This window comes from Mobula hypostoma, chromosome 10 (genome assembly GCF_963921235.1).
Source record: "Mobula hypostoma chromosome 10, sMobHyp1.1, whole genome shotgun sequence".
Lineage (NCBI taxonomy): Eukaryota > Metazoa > Chordata > Chondrichthyes > Myliobatiformes > Myliobatidae > Mobula > Mobula hypostoma.
The window spans coordinates 11,103,515-11,125,000 of NC_086106.1; the positions used below are offsets into that span (position 1 = coordinate 11,103,515).

Below are 21,486 nucleotides of genomic sequence, written 5' to 3' on the forward strand. Positions count from 1 at the left end.
CATGCCATCTTGGACAATGTCTCCCATCCACTACATAATGGACTGGGTGGGCACAGGAGTACATTCAGCCAGAGACTCATTCCACCGAGATGCAATACAGAGCATCATAGGAAGTCAGTCCTACCTGTGGCCATCAAACTTTACAACTCCTCCCTTGGAGGGTCAGACACTCTGAGCCAATAGGCTGGTCTTGGACTTATTTCCTGGCATAATTTACATATTACTATTTAATTATTTATGGTTTTATTACTATTTAATTATTTATGGTGCAACTGTAACAAAAACCAGTTTCCCTCGGGATCAATGAAGTATGACTATGAAAAGATCAGTCAACGTTTCAGGCCGGAACCCTTCGTCAGGACTGTAGAGGGAAGGGGCAGAGGCCCTATAAAGAAGGTAGGGGGAGGGTGGGAAGGAGAAAGCTGGTAGGTTCCAGGTGAAAAACCAGTAAGGAGAAAGATAAAGGGGTGAGGGAGGGGAGGCAGGGAGGTGATAGGCAGGAAGGGTGAAGAAGGAATAGGGGGAAACACAATGGGTAGTAGAAGGAGGTGGAACTCTCAGGTTGGAGGAGCTTCACCTCATATACCATCTAGGTAGTCTCCAGCCCCTTGGTATGAACATAGAATTCTCCAACTTCCGGTAATTCCCTTCCCCTATCACTATTTCACTCTGCCCCCTCCCCCAGCTACCTATCACCTGCCTCATGGTTCCGCCTCCTTCTACTACCCATTGTGTTTTCCCCTATATACATCAAAGTTGCTGGTGAACGCAGCAGGCCAAGCAGCATCTATAGGAAGAGGCGCAGTCGACATTTCAGGCCGAGACCCTTCGTTCAGGGTCTCGGCCTGAAACGTCGACTGCGCCTCTTCCTATAGATGCTGCTTGGCCTGCTGCGTTCACCAGCAACTTTGATGTATGTTGCTTGAATTTCCAGCATCTGCAGAATTCCTGGTGTTTTCCCCTATTCCTTCTTCACCTTTCCTGCCTATCACCTCCCTGCTTCCCCTCCCCCACCCCTTTATCTTTTCCCTTACTGGTTTTTCACCTGGAACCTACCAACCTTCTCCTTTCCACCCTCCCCCCACCTTCTTTATAGGGCCTCTGCCCCTTCCCTCTACTGTCCTGACGAAGGGTTCCGGCCCGAAAAGTTGACGATCTTTTCCACGAATGCTGCCCAACCTGCTGAGTTCCTCCAGCGTGTTGTGAGTGTTAAATAGTGAGGTAATGTTCATGGGTTCAATGTCCATTCAGAAATCTGATAGCAGAGGGGAAGAAGCTGTTCCTGAATCACTGAGTGTGTGCCTTCAGGTTTCTGTACCTCCTCCCTGATGGTAACAATGAGAAGAAGGCACGTCCCGGGTGATGGGGGTCCTTAATGTTGGACACCAGCTTTCTGAAGCACCGTTCCTTGAAGATTTCCTGGACACTACGGAGGCTCGTGCCCATGATGGAGCTGACTAAATTTACAACTTTCCGCAGCTTAATTGGATCTGAGCATGGTTGCCCCTTCCCCCCATACCAGACGGTGATGCAGCCAGGTAGAATGCTCTCTACAATACGTCTGTAGAAATTTGAGAGCATCTTTGGTGACTCGCCAAATCTCCTCAAATTCCAAATGAAGTATAGCCACTGTTGTGTCTTTGTAGCTGCGTTGATATGTTGGGCTCAGGTTAGAGCGTCAGAAAGATTGACTCCCAGGAACTTGAAGTTGCAGGAACCTGAAGCAATAGACATGATCAGGGAGCAGGAGCTTTCTACATGAAGGGAGATGTACAACAATCTGAGGGGTAGATTCAAAATACAATATTTAAAAGACAAACACCAGAAAGTCTGCAGATGCTGGAAATCCAAAGCAACACACAAAACGCTGGAGGAACTCAGCAATCCCGGCCACGTCTATGGAGAAGAACAAACAGTTGACATTTGGGGCCAAGACCCTTCTTCAGGACTGGAAAGGAAGGGGAAAGACAAGAGGAATCAACCCTCCCCCCAACACTTTATTCAGACATCTTCCCTCTTCCTTCTCAGTTCTGAAGGGTCTCGGCCCAAAACGTCAACTGTTTACTCTTTGCCATAGATGCTGCCTGACCTGCTGAGTTCCCCCAGCATTTTGTGTGTTGCTTAATATTTAAAAGACTCTTTCTATGGAGGGAAATAAACAGTCGCTTTTTCAGACTGAGACCCGACATCTCAGCCCTAACCATTGACTATTTCTCCCCCCCACCAAAAAGATGCTGCTTAACTTGCTGAGTTCCTCCAGCATGTTGTGTGTGTGTGAGGAACTCATGATTTCCTGTATCTGCAGGATCTCTTGTTTATACTAAAACTCTTTCATGCTTCATGATTCCTTAAGATAGTTATAGCCGGGGGTGGTAATGGGGACAAGCTCCCACTACCTATTAAATGCTCCCAATGGTGTGCACCTCAAATAGCCTCTGACAACCAAGTCCAGCTCCTGGCCTTCACGTGTGGCTTAGCTACGAAGCCTAACAGAACGGTTTCTACTGACAGGAGACGGGGCAAAGGCAGGTTACTGGCTCCTTAACACCAGTCATTTTGGGCAGAGGGGCACATCAGCAGTGGTTGGCAGCCGATCTAGGAGAAGGAAAACTCTGATCTCAAACCTCTGCTGCTTGCGGCTCTACCCACTCATGGGGAATGCTTTGAAAATAAACTCAAAGGGAAAAGTGTGGAGCTGGAGTCCTTAAGGCTGTCCTACATCGAGTTTAACGCTGACTGGCAACTCCTACGATGCTGCTGGTACCAAACCACAATCGGTCTCTGCCGTTCCTTTGGGTTCATCTGTTGCGTGGAGAGGGGGAGCTTGCTACACAGACAACAGCTTGCTCTCCATATCGTACTGCCCAGGCTTTGCGTATCTAGAGAGCTAAATTATAACAGCCACTGTCGACTGACCGGCCGAGGCCTCACTCACTCATGCTTCAGATGGATATCAGCCAAACCCAGAGAAATGTGATTAGCTTAGGTGAGAATATTAGCCAATGTGGGTGAGTTGGGCCAAATGTCCTGTTTCTGTGCTGTATTATTCTATGCCTCAGTTACAAGGATCTACCCCTTAGTAATAACGATCAGGGAGGCACAGAGAGAATCTATAATTACCGACAGGTACCTTTATTGTCCTAATGTTTTTCCTGACTCTGCATGAACAGTCAAACAATAGAAATGTAACACCGGTAAAAAAGGGTCTCTGCTGGCCAAGTGTTCCTCGAGGTCCCACTCCGTTCTCCACGTGTCCATGATGTACTCCACATCCGCGATGGTTGGCCTCTGGTGGTTGCAGAGTTGTCACTAATTTTGCATCTTTTATATTCATTCCTTTCCAGTTCAAATGTTGCACGTCAGTGTTATTGGCTATGGGTCATCGGACTAGCCCTATTGGCTCTCGTCCAGTCCAGCATCCATTTATTGCCCTTCTCCCTCAAGCAATAACTGGTCATTAATACGTCTTTCTAAATCAGTTACCAAACTAGCTTGAATCAATCTGGGCAGGTACAGAACCCCCCACCCCACCCCAATTCACAAACCTGCATGTCATATCTGACCAAAGAACACCTCACAAATAACTTATTTAGAAATGATCTCTCATCCAGCAGATTACCTGGAGCATCATTGTGTCTACTCTAAAGCAATGATCCAGCCAAGCAACTCCAGTTCACAAAATGGAGGATGCAGAACAGCTTCACAAAATGGCTGCCTCCATTCCTTCAACCTCATGGCAAGAACAAAGGCAATTCATCTGTCTACTTCCATTGTCTTCAACTCATCCAAATTCACTGATTTATAGACTTATTCTTTCTGGCTAACTCCTATGACAAAAATTAGATCAAGGTGCCACTGTGCCCTATAGTTATTCTAGCCACAATTCATGACCATTCAGTCAGATGACCCTCCGCTGGTTTTCCTCAAATTAATCTCACTTCCCCTCCTTTTTTCCTCAAAGCCCCAGCACCTGCCATTTTTCCAGCAACAATTCAATTCCTTTTAACAGTTCTGTTAAAATCCACTTCTGACATCCCAATCACGACCCCTAGCCATCTCATATTGGTAAGATCGTACTGAGAATATTGTATGCAATTCCACATCTGGTCACCATACAATAGGAAGGGTGTAAGTAAGCAAGAGAAAGTAGAGAGAAGATTCACGAGGATGTTTCTGGGAGCGAAGGGCCTGAGGTTATAGGCTGGGGCTACAATCCCTGGAGTGTGGAGGCTGAGGTGTGAATGGAAATGCCTACAATAAATAAGAGATACAGCCCAGTCCATCATAGGAAAAACCTTTCCCGCCATTGAACACAACAACGAGAGCTGCCACAAGAAAGCAGTATCAGTCATTCAGGACCCCCACCATCCAGGCTATGCTCTATTCTGGCTGCTGCCTTCAGGAAGGAGGTACAGGAGCCTCAGGTCGCACACCTCCAGGTTCAGGAAAAGGTTTTACCCCTCAGCCATCAGGCTCCTGAACCACTGCGGCTAACTTCACTCCATCACTGACCTGATTCCACAAGCTACAAACTCATTTTCTGGAAACTCTACAACTCGTGCTTGGAATATTAGTTACTATTTGTTTTGTAAAGTTTGTCTTTTGCACATTAGTTGTTTGTTAGTCTTCGTGCATAGCGTTTCATTAATTCTATTGTATTTCTCTGTTCTGCTGAGAATGCCTGCAAGAAAAGGAATTGCAGGGTGACATAGGCATCCGTCAGTCTTGCGAGACCATGGATATGTGCTTGGAAAGTCTTCACTCTCCAGGGCGCAGGCCTGGGCAAGGTTGTATGGAAGACCGGCAGTTGCCCATGCTGCAAGTCTCTCCTCTCCACAACACGAATGTTGTCCAAGGGAAGGGCATTAGGACCCATACAGCTTGGCACCAGTGTCATCGTAGAGCAATGTGTGATTAAGTGCCTTGCTCAAGGACACAACACGCTGCCTCGGCTGGGGCTCGAACTCACGACCTTCAGATCGCTAGTCGAATACCTGAACCACTTGGCCACGTGCCCACACAGGGTGACATAGACAGACTTTGATAATATAGTTACTTTGAACTTGTAGAGGATTATAAAATCATGAGGGTCAGTTGCCATGACCTTTTTCCTGGCGTGATTGGTTGTTCATCAAAGTCAATGATAACAGTTAGATTTATGCATTTCTCGGCTGCTGAGTCCAAGTTGTGAGTGGCATGGACGTCCACAATAAGGACATGAGTACCCTGGGGTAGGGGAGTCTAAAGCTCCAGGGCAGGGGTCCTGAACCTGTGGTCCACAGACCCCATGATACAAACAAGGTTGGGATCCCCTGCTCTCGGCTTTACAGTGAGATGGGCAAGATTTGAAGGAGACCCTGTAACATTGAATCAGGTTTTCGGGTCTGGCAAGTGAGAGAAAACAGTGAATGCAAGTGTACATAAATCATTTATCTACAAGCAGTAAAAATTCAACCAAACATTCAAGTTCCCCAAGTTATAGATGCTACAAAGCTGAATACTCAGATATTTCAACAAACACACTTAGTTAATAGCATGTGCAGAGCATACCTTTCTCAAGAGGTCATGTGCACCTCTTGCCTTAAAGGAAGTGAGAAAGAACCTCCTGCACGTGCTTTCTATATGATAAGTGCTTTATTGATCCAAAGTGGGAAATTCTACATTACAGTAACAACATTTAAAAACATTAGATTAGATTATGAGGACACGCAATCCTCTTTTATTGTCATTTAGTAATGCATGCATTAAGAAATGATACAATATTCCTCCGGTGTGATATCACAGAAACACAGGACAGACCAAGACTGAAAAACTAACAAAAACCACATAATTATAACATATAGTTACAACAGTGCAAGCAATACCATAACTTGATGAAAAATAGGCCATGAGCACGGTAAAAAAAGTTCAAAGTCTCTTGAAAAGACCCACATCTCATGCAGACGGGAGAAGAAAGAAAACTCTCCCTGCCACACCCGACCACAGTCCGACTCTGAGTCGTCAGAAAACTTCGAGCTTCCAACCAGCCCTCCGACATCGAGCACCGTCTCTGCCGAGCGCTTTAACCCCAGCCCCAGTCGCCAGCAACGGGCAAAGTCGAGGATTTGGGGGCCTTCCCTCTGGAGATCCTCAATCACACAGTAGCAGCAGCAGTGAACCGGGCATTTCAGAAATTTCTCCACATGTTCCTCCGTGCTTCTCACGTCTGTCTCCATCAAATCAGAATTATACACAGCTCCTATTTAACAGATATGATATCATTTCACCAGAGAGGCCGTGCGCGCTGCGTCGCACAGCCATCTTCTCCTCCCTCTATACTTAGCAATAATAAGTATAATAACTAATACCCAGGATATTTGAAACTGCACACTAAGCAGCTAACCAATGGGAAAAGCAACTGCAGTTTCTAAACTAACCAATCACGGCAAAGCAACTTCCTCTTTGACAATCAGAATAAGCCACACACCTCACAGGACACACCCAAGAAGCAGGTTTTTCCAGTGGTGAATGTGTAGAACAAGCTGTAAAAGAAAGTGGTTAATGTGGGTACAATTACCACGTTCAAATGACACACAGATGGGGACATGTACAGGAAAGGCTTAGAGGGTTATGGGCCAAATGGGACTCACTCAGGAAGGCACGTTGGGCAGTATGGACTAGTTGGCCAAAAGGCCTGTTTACATGCAATACAACTCCTTGCTCGTTCATTATGTGCCATGACATACTGGCATGGGCGATCATTGTCTTTCCTGTGACCATGATTGTTCTTGGCAAATTTTTCTACAGAAGTGGTTTGCCATTGCCTTCTTCTGGGCAGTGTTTTTACAGGATGGGTAACCCCTGCCCCCCCAGCCATTATCAATACTCTTCGGAGATTGTCTGCCTGGTGTCAGTGGTCACATAACCAGGACTTGTGATCTGCACCAGCCGCTCATACGACCATCCACCACCTGCTCCCATGGCTTCACGCAACCCTGATCGGGGGCTAAGCAGGTGCTACACCTTGCCCAAAGGTGATCTGCAGGCTAGCGGAGGGAAGGAGGGCCTTACACCTCCTTTGGTAGAGACATATCCCCACCCTCCACACATGTGACAGTATTAAACCAACTCCAGTACCAATACCAGTCAGCAATCAGCTAGACAGAGGCCGGAAGGGTGTATCTGAGGTTGGAGTTGTGGAGCTCAATAAAACAGTACAGGCCCTTCAGCCCACAATGTTGTGCTGGCCCTTTAACCAACTCCAAGATCAGTCAATCCCTTCCAAGAGCAACTTTGTCTCTTTTCTTGTGATTGTAAGACCCTGTTGGACATTGTTAATGTGAAATTCTGCAAGCCTGATTCACTGATGTAGTATAACTCTTAAGATGCTAAAATATACTTGCTGCTCACGTCCAAGACACTACCTATATCATGGGTACGTTGCAGACAATTGCTGGAAAGTGACATTGGCCTTTTATTTAGAACGTGCTAAATGCAAGTTCTGTACTTAAGGAATGTGCAAACTACCAAAGAACAGTAAAGTTGTAGATGGTAACATCAAGACTCAAGTTGGTTACCAGGATGTAGAGAAATCTTGATCAGCTGGGTAAGAGGGCCAAGGGGTGGCAAATGGAGTTTAATTTGGAAAAATGTGAGATGTTGGTTCATTGGTGATACTAACAGCTGGGAGTTGCATGGCCTCAGTTGTCAGGCAGACCGGGACCTCATGCCATGGCATCAGCTGTTACAGCTGCCCGGAAGTGGAGGTGACGTTGGAGGGAACAGAGGCACTGAGGACTCATGCTGCATTGGGGGCCAGCTCTCCCATCAGTACTGCTCTCCAGTGTTTGCTCCCTGGAAGACAAGGTGGAATGCCTTTGTCTGCAGTTGACCCAGCAGGAGATGAGGAACTGCTGTGTGCTTGTTCTTGTAGAAACATGGCTCCAGGTCAACATCCTATGCACTATCAGGCCACACTACTCAGGAAGTGAGGCCAATATTATTTTGTGACCGTTATATCAAGTATGTGATGTGGGTGACTATATACAGTGCTTTGCACCTTGGCCCAGAGAGCAATGTTTCATTTAGCTGAATACATGTGTATGGTTGAATAACAATTAAACTAGACCTTGATCCTTGATATTTGTTTTTGGGAGGACAAATTAGGGTGGAACTTTCACAATGAATGGTAGGGCCCTGGGGAGCATTGTAGAACAGAGAGACTTTAGGGGTACAAGTACATGATTCCCTGAAAGTGGGCTCACAGATTCAAAGAGCACTCATTATCAAGATATGTATGTAGCATCCAGCCCTGAGATTTGTCTTCCCCAGAGACAGCCACGAAACAAGCACCATGGAACCTGTTCAAAGAAAACCCCTCAAACACCCAACACACAAGAATGAGAACAAATCGTACAAATGGCAAAACGAGCAAAAAAAACACAAACCACAGAGTCATTGAAACAGTTTAGTAACGTTCAGTTCAATTTAACGCTGTGTCATTCGTTGGCTGCAGAGCCAGTCCACCCTGGTTTTAAAAAAATCACACAAATTAGCATTAAAAAGCAGTAACCAGAAAACAAACATAACAAACTACAGAGTCCCATCCACTAGCCACATCGATTAAACATTTCCCCCAAAACCAAGACTCCAGCTCCATCCTCCAGCAGTTCTACACTTTTAATTGGTGAGAGCAGTGAGAAATTGAATTGATCATGGGCTCACGGCCCACCTCCAGTCCGCACTCTCCCCTCAAAACCTCACCGAACTCCCTCGGAGGGAGCAAAGTGCCTGATTGCTCAATCAGCCCCGAAAACGCACCATCAAAATGTAAACCGCAGGTTCCGATCGCACGCAGCTTCGTATCAGAATCATATGTAAAAGTAGTACTTTTGTGGACTGCCTGAGGGACGTCGCCGTTGGCCACGTTGTTCGCTGGCGCCGTCTCCTTCAGCTCGTGGTGAAGAAAGCTTCTGACATCCTAGCCTTCATCAGACTGCCACAGTGGTCGCCGTCACCGGCTCGACCCAGGTGCCGCGTACGGCAGGCTCCTGGCGGAGGATTGGCAGAATCCCCGCGAAGAGACGGAAACAAGAAGTTAGCATAGGAAAACCATCAGCGGCTCAGAGGGATGACTCTCTGTCTCTCCATCTTGTTTTACAGCGGTTGGCACCCAGCTTTCTGGTGCATTACCGCCACCTTCTGCCCCGGAGTGTGCAACAGACTTACATTCCAAATCCCTTCACCCAATCACACACACACAGATACCCTAACCTACACTTTATCCTCCTATCTTTGGCCATCCTAGTACCCTATTCCTGCTTATTCATCATATCCTATAAAAAAACCCTGTACCCCTTAAGAAAGCTAACAAATACCCTGACCTGTGCTCTCTCACCCATGCCCAGCAACCCTTTTAATGTGAATTCCTGCACCCCCAATTCCCTTAGATTAATTCTCATCATCTCTCTGTATCCCATACTTCCTGCAACACAAAACTACATGTTCTACTGACTCCTCTTCCTGACATTCCTCACACAATCCTGTCTGGTGTTTCCCTATCATTTTCAATGTTTCCCTATCATTTAATGCACAATGCCCCAGCCTTAACCTAGTCCACACAATTTCCCCTCTTCTGTTTCCATTACCTACCCTAGTACCTGCAACACTCTTTTGTATTTGATATAAATGCCTCCCTTTCCCCTCCCTGTCGCATCTTTCTTGCCACATTTGGTTGATTTTTTCCCAGATTACACACTTAACCTCTGCTTTACATTAATGTGCAGTTCTATATTTTCTTTCTTTAACATTCTCTTTGCCAACTCATCAACCCTCTCATTCCCCTTCACCCTACATGTGCTGGAACCCATAGAAATTTTACCCGACCTCCCTGATTTGTAATTCTTGTGACTGACTGAAGGACTTCGTAAAGTACATCTTGCTGACTGTTTGTGTGAAATGACCTTAAACTTGCTAGAACTGAGGGTGAATCTGAACATATCAATGCTTTGGATGGTCTGGCTTTCGGCACCCATTGCAACGCAACCAACACTGCCAGCATCTCCACTGTAAACACCCCTAACTTATTAGATGTTCTTCTGCTGATTCCAATTTCTTTTGCTGGTATTACCACCCCAAACCCTGTCACTCCTGTTTCAGGTTCCTTCGCACCATCCATATAAATCTGAGTATAATCACTATACTTTTCCATCACATGACAGTTAAATGCACTTACCAAGTCAGTTTTATATTTTCCTTTCCTTTTTACCTCTAAAAAATGCCAGTCTATGTCAGGCCATACAAGCTTCCATGGAGCTACAACCGGATAAACTACTGAAGGACTTATCCTCAGATCAAACACTCCACATTCTTTAGCAATATCATTCCCAACCCGACTAAAGGTATCCCTCTGAAACCTCCCATTTTCCCAGCACTCCTGCAACACTCCTTTTGCAGGGTGAGAATCATTGTGCCCCTGCAAGTTAGCCCAGTAGTTTGCCATCAGTTGCATCCTTCTTAGTTCCAAAGGCATTATTCCCATTTCTACCTGTAGGGCTGACACTGGTGACGTTTTAAAAGCCCCACTGCACACTCTCAAAGCCTGAGCCTGAATCACATCCAGTTTCCTTATAAGAGACCTAGCTGCTGATCCATATGCTATATTTCCATAATCCAATACAGATCTCACTAAAGCCACATACATTCTCTTCAACGCTGAACAACTTGCTCGTATTCCCGACCAGTCAAACATCTCATCACATTTATTACTTTTTTACATTTCTCCTCAACTTTGTTGATATGGTCTGTCCACGTTAATCGCGAATCAAATATAACTCCAAGAAATTTAAATGATCCAGCCCTTTCTAATTCAATCCCATACATCCTTAACTTCTTCCCTACCTCAATTCTTTTCCTGGTGAAAAATACAGTTTGAGTTTTATCTACTGAAAATCTACATCCCCAATCATAACCCCACTCCACCACTTCATCAATTGCTCCTTGTAGTTTCCTGATTATATGGTCCATGTTCCTGCCTCTTTTCCACAAGGCCCCATCATCCGCAAACAGTGACCTACCTATATTCAGTGGTACCTTTGTGAAGACATCATTGATCATAATCATGAAAAGTAACGGGCTAATCACACTACCTTGAGGTGTGCCATTTTCCACTATGTACTGTTTTGATAATTCTGATCCAATCCGAACTTGAATTTTTCTACCAAACAAAAAATCTTTAATCCAATTAAAAACTCTCCCACCAACCCCCATCTTGTGCAGTTTAATTAATAATCCTTCCTTCCACATCATATCATAGGCTTTTTCAATGTCAAAGAACACTGCCACTACTGACTCTCTATTTGCCTGGGCCTTCCTTATTTCAGTCTCTAACATAATCACTGAGTCCATGGAATTCCTTCCCTTTCTAAAACCACTCTGATAACTTGCCAGCATTCCCCTCTTCTCAAGCTCATACGATAACCTTTCTGTTATCATCCTTTCCATTATCTTACATATATTTGATGTTAATGCTATTGGTCTGTAGCTAGTGGTTTTGACAGATCCTTGCCAGGCTTCCTTATTGGAATTACTACTGCTTCTTTCCATGCACTTGGTAATCTTCCCTCCTCCCACACTCTGTTACAAAAATGCAGCAACTTCAAGAGCGCTCCTTCTCCTAGATTTTTTAGCATAACATCGCATATCAGATCTTTCCCTGGGGAGGTTGGTCTCGATCTCTTTATTGCTCTCACCATTTCTGCCAACGTAAATGGATCAACAATTATATCATGTTTCTTCCCTCCTGTTTAACACACCTGGGTGTTGACTCATTGTTCTTTCCCTTCTCCTTCTCCCTTCTTCAGATGAGTTTCTGAATTGTGTATCTGTACAAACGACTTGGCCATGATCTCAGCCTTATCCCTACTGGAGACTGCTGTTTCCTCCTCAGATATCATTACTGGTTATTCCCATTCCCATCTATCTCCTCCCATCCTCTTAATCCTTCCCCATACCTCTCCCACAGGTGGTGTTCTTCCTATTTTGTTGCAAAAATTCCTCCAACTTGCCCTTTTAGCTTGACGTATAGTTCTCACCACTGCCTGTGCTTTCTTATATTGAACCAAATGCTGCATATTATGGGTTCTTTTAACTAGCCTGAATGCTCTATTTCTGTTTTTTACAGCCTGACAACATTCCTCTGTCCACCATGGTACCAGTTTCCTATTCATCCTATTTTTACTCCTGGGTATAGATCCTTCTGCTGCCATGATAATTGCTGAAGTCACCTGACTGTTTAATTCATCAATATTTCCAGAAATGTCGATCTTTGTTAATGCTTCTTCACTCAACTTCTGGAACTTACCCCAATCAGCTTTTCCAAACACCCACTTAGGGATTTCACCACCTGATCTTACTTCAACTCTTTTACCTACTGAACATAAACTGGGTAGTGATCACTTCCTACCTTTGAAGCAGTCCAAACTCCCCAGTTACTAACGCCAGCCAAGGTATTAGACACTAACGTAATATCTAACACTGACTCAGTTCCTGTTGTTATGTTTATCCTTGTTCCTCTACCATCATTCATACACACCAAATCGCTTTCTTCCATCAAATCTTCAGTTACCTTTCCATTTGAATCTGTAATCTGATCCCCCCATATTGTGCGATGAGCATTGAAATCTGCACACCACACTACCTTATGTCTGTTTTGTCCTTGTATCCTTAATAGGCTGTCCAAATCCAACCTTTTACATGGATTGTAGTAGTTAATTATAACCACTCCCTCCCCTCTCTCCCACACTTCCACCACTATGTATTCCTGATCATCTCCTTTTTCCAGTACCCCATATGGTATACCTTACTTGATTAACATAGCACAACCCCCTCCTCCACCTAGATTTCTATCTTTCCTTATCATTGTATATATATACCACAAAGTCCAAAGTTGGTTTCAACCAAGTTTCCTGAATACACACAACATCCGGTTTTACAACCATTTCTTTAATAAAGTGCTTGAATTGCTGGCTATTGGCCAGTAAGCTCCTCAGTTATGTGGAGTACTTCGCCATGTATTCAACCTGAGCCTGAGGCTCCGGAGGGTTCCTGTGCTGTGGAAAACGTCCTGCCTCGTCCCTGTGCCGAAGATGCCGCGCCCCAGCGGCCTCAATGACTACAGACCGGTTGCATTGACCTCCCACATCATGAAGACCCTGGAGAGACTTGTTCTGGAGCTGCTCCAGCCTATGGTCAGGCCACACTTAGATCCCCTCCAGTTCGCCTACCAGCCCCGACTAGGAGTTGAGGATGCCATTGTCTACCTGCTGAACCGTGTCTACGCCCACCTGGACAAGCCAGCGAGCACTGTGAGGGTCATGTTTTTTGACTTCTCCTGTGCGTTCAACACCATCTGGCCTGCTCTGCTGGGGGAGAAGCTGACAGCGACGCAGGTCGATGCTTTCCTGGTGTCATGGATTCTTGATTACCTGACTGGCAGACCACAGTACGTGTGCTTGCAACACTGTGTGTCTGACAGAGTGATCAGCAGCACTGGGGCTCCACAGGGGACTGTCTTGTCCCCCTTTCTCTTCACCATTTACACATCGGACTTCAACTACTGCACAGAGTCTTGTCATTTTCAGAAGTTTTCGGATGACTCTGCCATAGTTGGATGCATGAGCAAGGGAGTTGAGGCTGAGTACAGGGCTACGGTAGGAAACTTAGTCACATGGTGTGAGCAGAATTATCTGCAGCTTAATGTGAAAAAGACTAAGGAGCTGGTGGTAGACCTGAGGAGAGCTAAGGTACCAGTAATCCCTGTTTCTATCCAGGGAGTCAGTGTGGACATGGTGGAGGATTACAAATACCTGGGGATACGAATTGACAATAAACTGGACTGGTCAAAGAACACCGAGGCTGTCTACAAGAAGTGTCAGAGCCGTCTCTATTTCCTGAGGAGACTGAGGTCCTTTAACATCTGTTGGACGATGCTGAGGATGTTCTACGAGTCTGTGGTGGCCAGTGCTATAATGATTGCTGTTGTGTGCTGGGGCAGCAGGCTGAGGGTAGCAGACACCAACAGAATCAACAAACTCATTCGTAAGGCCAGTGATGTTGTGGGGATGGAACTGGACTCTCTGACGGTGATGTCTGAAAAGAGGATGCTGTCCAAGTTGCATGCCACCTTGGACAATGTCTCCCATCCACTACATAATGTACTGGGTGGACACAGGAGTACATTCAGCCAGAGACTCATTCCACCGAGATGCAACACAGAGCGTCATAGGAAGTCATTCCTGCCTGTGGCCATCAAACTTTACAACTCCTCCCTTGGAGGGTCAGACACCCTGAGCCAATAGGCTGGTCCTGGACTTTTCATAATTTACTGGCATAATTTACATATTACTAATTAACTATTCATGGTTCTATTACTATTTATTATTTATGGTGCAACTGTAATGAAAACCAATTTCCCCCGGGATCAATAAAATATGACTATGAATTGCTGGCTATTGGCCAGTAAGCTCCTTGCATTCCATTGCAAAAGAATCACCGGAATTAGTATTAACCAACCCATGACACTTCCTGGCTTGACTGATTAGTGCGGTTTTCTCCCTCACTTCTTCCCATGTCAGTCCTACTAACCCTAAATGGTTCACTGCTGCTTTGACCACCAGCTGAATTTTGTCACTTTTTGACTTTACCTCAGCCGTACTATTAATCACTCCTGCAATGAATGTTACTAGAGCCTTTTTCTCTACATAAATCCTGTCATTTGTTCTTTGTTGCATCTCTCATATCCCTATCGCTCCCTGTTCATTAGGAGCATTATTCTGTTCTCTTGACATTCTTACAGCTTCTGCGTAAGTGATCTTCGTTTTCACTCTTATTTCTTGAATTTTATTCTCCCGTCTCACAACCTCACACCCACTATATGCCACGTTATGAGCTCCTCCACAATTGCAGCATTTTGGTTGCACTCCTGTTCCGCACTTTCCATATTCATGATCACCCCCACATCTAGCACATCGCCTCTGCCTTTTTACAGTTTTTTAGCTATGTGTCCAAATCTTTGACAATTATAGCACCTGGATGGCTTTGGCACATACACCCTTACTGGGTAACTCATGAAACCCAGGAACACCTTCCTTGGCACTGTTTCTTCTTCAAATTCAATCAATACTGTTTCACTTTCCTTTTTCATTCCCTCCTTTGTTGTTTCCAGTCTTTGAACATTCATTACTTTCCCTCCTTTGATATTCCTCTTTAACTCCTCCATATTTATACTCATTGGTATCCCCCTGATCACTCCTTTACAACCACCATTTCGTGTTCCCACCTTCCCTGTGTATTGCACCTTGCATTTTTCTATCTCTTTTAGCGCTGAAGTCCCAATACAAGGAGGCAGATGAAGAGGAGCACATTGGCTTGGCCCAGCTGATGTGCCAAGTACGCAGGACTGGTCAGCAACTGTCAGCTGGCTGGATGGAGAGCGAGGTGTCTCCCAGTGGAGGTTGGTTGTAGGGGATTCATAGCCCGTTCCTTAGTTAGAGCCTTCAGCATTTTGGGCATCGAGGGAGAGAGGAAGAGGACAGCCATCCGCAGTACCACCGATGCGGCAGAGAGGGCCTCAAGATGGCTGTGGCTCAAAAGAGGGGAGCCATGGAGTCATAAGTAGCTAGCCATCTGGACACAAGCTGGGGTCTGATCAGCCCCGGCTGGGTCACCTGGAGGAGGGTGTATGATGTAGAAAGACCTGAAACACCCGATGATTCCAGGAACATCACTGAAGATGATGTATGTACACAGCTTGAGTTGTTCCTCATTCACACATCTCACCAATAGGTTGCCATCCCATTAAGGACTTTTGCAAATACTATTTCCCCTATCTTATTTGCCAGTGTTGTTGTTAGCACAAATGGGTTAATTTTCTTCATATGTCCCTGAGCCTTCTCATTAAACCTAGTTATGACAACACCTCCTCTCTGAGCTTGTTCACCTTCCTCACTTTCAGAGCTCTCTCCACTGTCATTTCTTATTCTTTTATTCCCTTTGTCTTGGTTTTCATTCATCCGTCCCCTCACTATCTCCTCATTCCCTTTATTTCTCCCTTCACAATAATCCATTTCCCCCCAGCTGCCTCCCTCTGTTCCCAAATCCCTATCCCGCTCCTTCTCCACTCTCTTTCCCTCAAACTCCCCTCTCACCTTGTCCACCATTACCGGACCCACGCGACACCCTCCCAGCAATTCCCACCCCCTCCCCACTCTCTTTCCCTCAACAAGTTCCAAACCACATTCACGCAAGTGCCCACTCCGAAACCAGCCCACCCAGCAACCAGCCAACTCAACCAGCCAGCCTCGGAGGGATGACTGAGCAACACCATGAGACAAATCATTCTCTAGAACACACTAGAACTCCCTTTAAAAGCTAGCTAGAGGCCCCTTTAAATAATCATAGAATGCAGGGGACGTGCCAGTCACAATTAACTTGACAAGATTAAATTAAAAGGACAGAGGCTTAACCGCTCTAGATAAGATGACAGTAATCACAGGGGCTCCAGGAGCTCAATGCTCTATGGCGCCCCGCAGTGGCCCGCAGGGCTCATGACACAGGCGGGGCATTGGGTATTATGTTGCCCTTGTCCATGGAGTTGGCGAAGTCGCGTTTGAAGTATTGTGTACAATGTTGCCCCCCCCACCCCGCGATCGAAAGCTGACGCTAAGCCAGAAAGAGCACGGAGGAGATTTCTAAGGATATTATCGTGTTTCTAGGGACTGGGTTATGGAGAGAGGGTGAGCAGGTCGGGACCTTTCTGTTGGAGCGTTGGAGAGTGAGAGGTGATCTAGCAAAAAAATTATGAGGGCGATCGAGAGAGTGAATATGGGGTCTTTTTGCCAGGTGTAAAGAACCAAAAGCTAGGGGTCAAATGTTTCAGGTGAGGGGGGGCGGAGTTAGTAGAGACATGAGGGCAACTTTATCATCCAGAGAACATTCTAACTGGTTGCATCGCAGTCTGGTTTGGACGGTCCATTGCACAGTGTTGAGAAAAGCTGCAGAAAGTTGTAGCTTCAACCAGCCCTACCCCCGACCCCTACCCTGCATCAAGGACACCTTCAAAAGGAGATGCCTCACAAAGGCGGCATCCATCATTAAGGACCCCCATCACTCAGACCGTGCTCTCTTCTCATTGTTACCATCAAGGAGGAGGTACGGGAGCCTGAAGACCCACGCTCAACATTTTGGGAACAGCTTCTTCCCCTCTGCCATCAGATTTCTGATTGGACAATGAACCCAGGAACACCACCTCAGTAGTTTCCCCCCTTTCTTTCTGCACAGTCCTGTACCTGTGAACGTGGAACAGGGAGCGGGCTTGGAAATCTGGGAGAGAAAAGGATGTTGGGAATGGCAAAGGTGGAGCGTCACGGGAGGGATGTGGGACAGGTGGCAGAGGAGGAGTGCCAGGGAAGGGGGTGGTGTGGGTGCAGACACACCCAGCCCTGAGACACCAGGCAAGGCCACTTGATTCCAAACAATTGCTTTATTGATCATTACAGAATATCCCTCTGGAGCTTCCCTCTCCCTTCCCCTCTTCCCAACCATGATTTCCCTCTTCCAGCCCCCTTCCCATTCTCAGTCCACAATAGAGACCCAGATCAGAATCAGGTTTATCATCACTCACATATGTCATGAAATTTGTTTCTTTTGTGGCAGCAATACAGTGCGATACATAAAATTACCACAGTACTTTGCAAATAGAAATGTGTGCCTAAGACTTCTGCACAGTATTGTACTTATTTAATTTTTTGATATATACAGTGCTGTTCAAAAATCTTAGGCAAGCTAGATTTTTTTATCTGGTTTCAGATGGTCTGGCCTTCACACAGCCCTGATCTCCACATCATCGAGGCTGTCTGGGATTACCTGGAGAGACAGAAGCAAGCGAGACAGCCAAAGTCTGCTGTGGAACAGTGGTAAGTTCTCCAAAATGCTTGGAACCACCTACCAGCCAATTTGCTTATAAAGCGACAGTGTATCTAAATTGATGCAGTTTTAAAGGCAAAGAATGGTCACACCAAATATTGATTAGATTTAGTTGTTTTTTTACTGTTTACTACTCTTTGTAGTAATTTTTGATACTTAGAAAATTTTCATTATTTTTGAAAGCATCTTTTCTTTACAGAATTTTTTTACACATGCCCAGGACTTTTGCACAGTATCATACAGACTGTAATTTACAGTTTTTTTTTAATCAGTACAATGTACTGCTGCTGGAAAACAACACATTTCATGCCATATTAAACCTGGTTCTGATTCTGTGTATGGAATGAACTGCCAAAGCAAGTGTTCTAAGCAGATTCGTTAACAACATTCAAACCAGGAGTTCCCAAACTGGAGTCTACAGATCCCGCGGTTAATGGTTAAGGACCCATGGCATGAAAAGTTTGGGAACCCATGGTTTAAAAGGTTGGGAAAGGTTGGGAACCCATGGCTTAAAAGGTTGGGAACCCACGATTTAAAAGGTTGGGAAAGGTTGGGAATCCATGGTTTAAAAGGTTGGAGAAGGTTGGGAACCCATGGCTTAAAAGGTTGGGAAAGGTTGGGAATCCATGGTTTAAAAGGTTGGGAACGCATGGTTTAAAGGGTTGGGAAAGGTTGGGAATCCATGGTTTAAAAGGTTGGGAACCCGTGGTTTAAAAGGTCGGGAAAGGTTGGGAATCCATGGTTTAAAAGGTTGGGGAAGGTTGGGAACCCATGGCTTAAAAGGTTGGGAACCCATGGTTTAAAAGGTTGGGAAAGGTTGGGAACCCATGGTTTAAAGGGTTGGGAAAGATTGGGAACCCGTGGTTTAAAAGGTCGGGAAAGGTTGGGAATCCATGGTTTAAAAGGTTGGGGAAGGTTGGGAACCCATGGTTTAAAAGGTTGGGAAAGGTTGGGAATCCATGGTTTAAAAGGTTGGAAAAGGTTGGGAATCCATGGTTTAAAAGGTTGGGAACCCATGGTTTAAAGGGTTGGGAAAGATTGGGAACCCGTGGTTTAAAAGGTCGGGAAAGGTTGGGAATCCATGGTTTAAAAGGTTGGGGAAGGTTGGGAACCCATGGTTTAAAAGGTTGGGAAAGGTTGGGAATACATGGTTTAAAAGGTTGGGAACCCATGGTTTAAAAGGTTGGGAACCCATGTTTTAAAGGGTTGGGAAAGATTGGGAACCCGTGGTTTAAAAGGTCGGGAAAGGTTGGGAATCCATGGTTTAAAAGGTCGGGGAAGGTTGGGAACCCATGGTTTAAAAGGTTGGGAAAGGTTGGGAATCCATGGTTTAAAAGGTTGGGAAAGGTTGGGAATCCATGGTTTAAAAGGTTGGGAACCCATGGTTTAAAGGGTTGGGAAAGATTGGGAACCCGTGGTTTAAAAGGTCGGGAAAGGTTGGGAATCCTTGGTTTAAAAGGTTGGGGAAGGTTGGGAACCCATGGTTTAAAAGGTTGGGAAAGGTTGGGAATCCATGGTTTAAAAGGTTGGGAACCCATGGTTTAAAGGGTTGGGAAAGATTGGGAACCCGTGGTTTAAAAGGTCGGGAAAGGTTGGGAATCCATGGTTTAAAAGGTTGGGGAAGGTTGGGAACCCGTGGCTTAAAAGGTTGGGAACCCATGGTTTAAAAGGTTGGGAAAGGTTGGGAATCCATGGTTTAAAAGGTTGGGAAAGGTTGGGAATCCATGGTTTAAAAGGTTGGGAACACATGGTTATATTGTGACAGATGCGATCAAAGAGTGTTTTTAGTATCCGACAAAGTGATATGATTCGACATGACGTCAATAGCCTGATATGGATTGTGGTGTTTTGTGAACTTTTGGATCAGGCTGTTGTCCAACAGAGTGACAGGGGTCTGAGATGGCATGTGATGTCTGGTGAAGTTTTGGACCAGGTCTGATGTTTGGTGGAGTTTTGGACTAGGCTGTTGTCCGACGGAGTGACGGGGGTCTGAGATGGTTTGTGGTGTCTGATGACGTTTTGGACCAGATCTAGTGTTGTATCTGGTGTCCCGTGGAGCGACAAGGGTCTGAGATGGTTTGTGGGGTCTGAGATTGTTTGTGCTGTCTGGTGGCGTTTTGGACCAGGTCCAGTGTTGTATCTAGTGTCCTGTGGAGTGACAGGGGTCTGAGATGGTTTATGGGGTCTAAGATTGTTTGTGCTGTCTGGTGAAGTTTTGGACCAGGTCTAGTGTTGTATCTGGTGTCCCATGGAGTGACAGGGGTCTGAGACGGTTTGTGGTGTCGAATTGAGTTTTGGACCGGGTCTGACGCCGCTTCTGGTTTCCGACGGAGTGACAGACCAGGTTAGTGTTTCCCTTTGCCTTGAAGCTCCGCCTCTCTCGGAACGCCGGGCGACAGAGGAATCCGGGCGCCGTACAGGGTGAGTGTGCACCAGGGCTTTTAACGAAATGCCCCGACAAGCAGTGACTGTAGGCACCCCCGCACCAACCCAGGAGTCTCTCCCAAGCGCCGTCTCTCTCCGCCCCGGAACCCAGGGATATTCCGCCTTCAGTGTCACCTGAGACCGCCGCGGTCGGTCCTCGCCAGCCCCTTGTTTTTCTGCTGAGCTGCGGGGACGGAGCAAGATGCAGGCAGGCTTTCTGCAGTTAGAATGGGATGGGGAAATGACAGCCCCGTGTCCGTGTCTCTGTGTCTTGTGGCCTGCTCTTTGTCGAATTCAGGTCGTGTCATCCCACCTGTGAAATCCTTCGCACCCGGTGCTGAGTGGAAGGGGGAGAGGGGTTATCAAACAGCGGCGCTGGGCTCGATTCAGCCACCGGTGACAGGTGACTGAAACAGAACGGTCTGCAGAATGGAATCGAGACCGACTGTGCCCACAAAAAGGCCCGCGTCTGTCTGTCTCTCTCTCTCTGTTAATCCACCTCACGGCTGATAAATACTGCATAGCATGTCGAAGATTTACCGGGAAAAAAAACCCCTCAGAATGCGCGTTCATTATAGTGGCTCGTTTAAAAGCGGGTTTAAATGGTTCTTTAAAATAATAATTTGTGAGTTTGCAATGTATTATTGATGTGACGGGTTATATGTCCTTTCTATTGTGAAGGGAGCCTCTGCTCCGTTTGTCCGGCGCGTGCGCGCGCAGTTGCGGGGTTGTGCACGCGCCCAGAGGTCTGTGCACGCGCCCGGAGGTCTGCGCGCTGCGGGCAGACACAGCATTCGGCAGGGCAAGAGCAGGCTGGAGGGGGCGGTCCGGCTGGGGGCAATCTGGGGAGGGAGGGGAGATGTCCCGATGAGGGGGAAGACAATAGCCCGATGGTGGTTGGCGGGACAGCTCACGGTATGTGTCCCAGAGCCGAGCGTGCGGCCTCTGGCAGGAAAGCTTCAGAGGGAGGGGTCGCTGACTCGGTTCTCTGTCCACAGACTGGATGAGTTCCACCAGGCTTTTCTGATCTTGTTTTACTCTGGATTCCAAGATGTGTGTATATGTGTGTGAGAGAGTGTGTGTGTGTGTGTGTGTGTGTTT

The 21,486-nt window shown here is 46.3% G+C and overlaps 1 protein-coding gene across 3 annotated transcripts in view; it reads left to right on the forward strand.

The window, feature by feature from the left end:
* Positions 1–21,486, forward strand: part of si:ch211-14c7.2 (uncharacterized) — a 90,382-nt gene that overhangs the window by 15,711 nt on the left and 53,185 nt on the right. The window contains exon 1 of one of the 3 annotated variants that reach the window (XM_063059986.1): positions 20,318–20,382. The exons of 1 other annotated variant lie outside the window; for it this stretch is intronic. The gene's annotated coding sequence lies outside the window, so the exon portion shown is untranslated. Of the gene's footprint in view, positions 1–20,317; positions 20,383–20,494; positions 20,789–21,486 lie in introns of those variants that run through there. One more of the 3 variants, XM_063059987.1, reaches the window with a different exon arrangement.